At 32.7% G+C, this 5000-nt stretch overlaps 1 protein-coding gene across 1 annotated transcript in view; it reads right to left on the bottom strand.

The window, feature by feature from the left end:
• Positions 1-5000, bottom strand: part of LOC137623469 (uncharacterized) — an 802186-nt gene that overhangs the window by 540586 nt on the left and 256600 nt on the right.

The raw sequence follows: 5000 nt of genomic DNA, 5'->3' as shown, positions 1-5000 counted from the left end.
AGGCTGAAGAAAAGAAGAAGACAATAGGAAGTAATAGAGGCTGTTGCATATGAAGCATACTTGTCTATCATTCTGAAGCATACTTGAAACATCGTTTCTTTTTTAACCCTAAGCATTCTTTAGATACGCCTATAAAAAATTAAGAAATTATGATTAACTTTGAGTTTTAACACGAAACTAATTTTCTAGACTGGATTATTCTAAGCTATGTAAATCTTTGGTATCTAAACGTAGTAACAGATACGAAAAATGAAAAAAGTTGACTAGATAGCTCTACTTATGAAAGAAGATGCCAGCAAGATTTAATTAAAGTAAGTGATCTCGCCTAGCCTTAGCATTTAGAGAAGTAGAGCAGGAGATTACAACAAGCAGAGAGGAGTAAAGGCGGAAGAAGCAATAAATTTGCCTCTGAAAAAGGGAGAAATAAATAAGTGAAAATCGGAATGAATACTAGATGTCCAAAGCTTTATAGCCAGTGGGAGAAACCTGCTATCGTACCACTGAAAACTCGTACTTTTATATCAATGGAAAAGGCAAAAAAATAACCTAGACTTTTTTTCCAGCTCAGCGGAATGTTGAACAAAGTATTATCCGAGAGAGAGAGAGAGAGAGAGAGAGAGAGAGAGAGAGAGAGAGAGAGAGAGAGAGAGAGAGAGAGATGCTCAAGACCACAGGTAAAAAAAAAAAAACAGAGGTGAGGTATTGCCTAGTGATTGTGCAATAATCCCCTCTTTCAATGAGTCCCATTTTTCAATGCATCTGATCCAGATCTGAGTTTGCTAAATCATCCATCTCCGCTATTCAATGAAAAAAAAAATGCAGCCATCTGTCTTCGTCTTTTTTTTTTCTGGCTGGATTTGTCTCCTCTTATTACGGGATTATGATCTCCTCGCTTTGCTTTTTTTATTGAAATTATTTTGTCTTCTACGGGGTTCTTTATCTTCTTTATGTTATTGAAATAAATAATCATTATCAATAACGAATGGAAGTGACAGATTTGCCTGTTGAAGCAATTCAACCAATTCATCGACATATTTGCTGTTGTATTTTAATCTTAGCTCAGCGCGAATAGCAATTTATCCCTTTTCAGCATATTCATTTTAGTCTCCACGTACACTTTCAGTGACATTTCAGATTCACATGGTTGCTTTTAGTCTCCTCCAATCAGTTCCGCCACTCGTCTTCCATCACAACTTAAAAAAATGAAAATAATTCATCCTTTGATATTCGGGCTAAATCGATTATTTTTAAAATCCCTCATCATTTTTTATATGTTCTTTCTCCTATCGCTGTAAAAAATCTATTTCTGCATGAAATTTGTTATATCATAACCTTTGAAAACACTTGAAAAATGGGGATTGCTCTTCACGAAAATAAAACCTTCATATTCAGGTTTTTGTTTGTCTTTCCTGCTTATGCGATTATATAGTTTTCATGCTGTCACAGGACTCCTCTGTACTACCTGACTAACACTAATTTAATTCTTCTTAAACTTGTAGTCCTCAACCTGAGTTTTCCAATCACTTTTTTACTGCACAGGTGAATTTTAATTCTTTTTCAGATGCTTTAATTTAATTCAGAATACACAAAGCTGTGTTTGCAAAACCGTTTATTATTATACACTTACCAGAATTCCTTCCAATTCAGGATCATTTTAAACCAGACCCACTTGTTGGATTATTTCTCCCTCTCTGCTACAATGGTAGAATTTGATTTAATTATATCAACACTTTTTTATTTTGACCTTTAGATTTTTTTTCATAAATTACAACAATCCATCTTCTTCATGAACAGCCTAATTCTCATGGACACCTTTTTCCCAAAGCTTCCAGTACCTCACTTATATTACAAAAACGCATTTATGTTGGCTATGCATCCACGTTGTTTCAAACATGGTGCCCATGTTCGTACGTAATTCCTTTCCCTTAACCATGTCAAAGAGAGGATAGGACTACAAAGCGTAACCTTGTATATATATATATATATGTATATATATATATATATATATATATATATATATATATATATATATATATATATATATATATATATATATATATATTAGTATACGTGATCTGTCACAAATGACAGCTAAATGTTTAGCTAGATATACAAACAGACACACACACACACACACACACACACACACACACCGTTTCTCACCATGGTATGATAACTCCTTCATCCCTTTACCCGAGTGACGGGGAGAGCTAAGCTTGACCGGACATTTTATGCATATATATGTGTGTGTATATAATATATATATATATATATATATATATATATATATATATATATATATATATATATATAGCCAGACACTTGCTCCTTATGATATAGGGAGATGTCTATATAGTTTTTGTACATGTGATTATGTATACTAATAGGGTCACTAATTTACCATGCACTTCCCCCAATTTTGGAGGGTAGCCGTCATCAAAAGTAAAGAGACAAAAGGGCACCTTTCTTCTCCTCGCTCTTGCCAGCCCAACGAGGGATTCAGCCGAGTTTGGTTGGTACTGCTAGGGTGCCACATCCCATCCTCCCCTGTTATCCACCACAAATTAAGCTTCATATGCTGAATCCCCTACTCCTGCTACCTTAACGGTCACCACACACACACCCAATCCGCTGGTACCATTGACAACATAAAACATACATTAAACAATATCATCAACTATTCAAGCAGAGTCACACCCCCTTCCTTTAACATCTCAGCCCTCACACCACCCATACCAGGTGTTTTTCTTATTTTTCATGTAGTGCTCTCTTCACTTCCTCTATTGTAATCTCTCTCTCATTCTCATATCCCATCACTGACACTTCAATACCTCCAAATACAATTATATCTTCCTCCCTATAATCCACAACATTCAGTAATCTTTCAGAATATTCTGACCACCTTTTCCTTGCCTCCTCTCCTTTCAAAAACATCCTATTTTCATATTTCACCGACTCTTCAATTCTCAGACCACCCTTCCTTACTCTCTTCACTTTTTTCTAAAACTTCTTTTTCTCTTTATATGAACGGCCCAACCACTGACCCCACTTCCAGTTTAGCCACCTGCTTTGCCTCACCTAACTTATGTTTCACTTCCACATTTTTCTCTCTATTATATCTTTCATACTTCTCTACACAGTTACTCTGCAGCCATTCTTCAAATGCCCTCTTTTCTCTTCCAGTTTTATCTTTACCTCTTCAGTCTACCATTCCCTACCCCTCCCCATGCTGCCTCCAACCATCCTTTTGCCACACACATCACTTGCAATCCCCATATATATATATATATATATATATATATATATATATATATATATATATATATATATATATATATATATATATATATATATATATTACTATACTTCCACGCCTCCTTAAGATTACTAGTTTCTCTCGCATTCACTCTGCCATATGCCACTTCCAACCTTTCTTGATTTTCACTTTATATATATATATATATATATATATATATATATATATATATATATATATATATATATATATAAAACTTCAACCTTCACTACCACCCTTTTACATCCCCACTCTATTCCTCCACTCTTTTGCTACAACTAATTTTCCTTCGATCAAAAAATGATCAGACATACCGTTAGCCATACCCTTAAACACGTGCACATCTTTCAATCCTCCAAACATCTTTCTAGTTATCAACACATAATCCATTAATGCCCTTTCTACCACTCTTCCAATATACTACCCATGTATACTTATTATTATCTTTCTTATTGAAAAAAAAAAAATCTACAACTTATTACCAGCTCTTGTTCAACACATATCTACCAGTCTATCACGACTCCTTTTCATCTGGTATGCCATACATCCCAATGACATCTTCTACCTCCCCAGCACCCATTCTAGCATTTAAGTCCCCCACCACAACTGCATAATTCCATCTACCCAGTCCTTCTACACCTAGTTAATTCATTTCATAATTCATTCTGCTCTTCTTCACTTGTCTTACAACCTAGCCCATACGCACTAACAAAAGCACAACATTCCCTACACAACCTAACCTTTACTCACAATAATCTAGATGATACCTCCTTCCATTCCACTACTTTACCTGTCATCCATTCACTCAACAATAAAACCACACCCTCTATTGTTCTTCCTTTTTCAATCCCAGACACTACCAGTCATTTCACCCTTCCCTTTTATCTTTGTCTCTCACAAGGCCAATATACCCATCCTTCCATTCCTAAACATACTTCCAACCTCACGTCTTTTAATCTCTATCGTACTACATTCAGTAGTAGTCACTCTCCTCTCAGCTCCTCTTCTTTGGTATCTCTCAAGAACAAAATTACGGGAGAAGGAGTTCCCAGTCCACTCGTGAAGTCCCTTTTAGTTACCTCTTACGACACGCAGATACGTTTGCGCTATTCTAATTGTTATGCCCCTCGGCCACAAGGGGCATAATTGCTAAAACCTAAAAATGTATCATCTCCTAACATAATTACAATTTTTCTGTTCCCATCATCAGCCTGGGAAAATGAACGATAAGAATTTACACACACACACACACACACACATATATATATATATATATATATATATATATATATATATATTATCTATATATATATATATATATATATAGTTATATATATATATTTATATATATATATATATATATATATATATATATGTATAGATATATATATATATATATGTATATATATATTTATATATATATATATATATATATATATATATATATATAGATATATATATATATATATATATATATATATATATATGTATATATATATTTATATATAAATATACATATATATATAAATATATATATATATATACATATATATATATATATATATATATATATATATCAGTATATATATATATATATATATATATATATATATATATATCAGTATATATATATATATATATATATATATATATATATATATATATATATATATATATATATCAGTATATATATATATATATATAT

The sequence above is a fragment of the Palaemon carinicauda genome, chromosome 1, assembly GCF_036898095.1.
Source record: "Palaemon carinicauda isolate YSFRI2023 chromosome 1, ASM3689809v2, whole genome shotgun sequence".
Lineage (NCBI taxonomy): Eukaryota > Metazoa > Arthropoda > Malacostraca > Decapoda > Palaemonidae > Palaemon > Palaemon carinicauda.
Note: the sequence above shows the minus strand (reverse complement) of the source record. Positions and strands in the feature narration are given on the sequence as shown.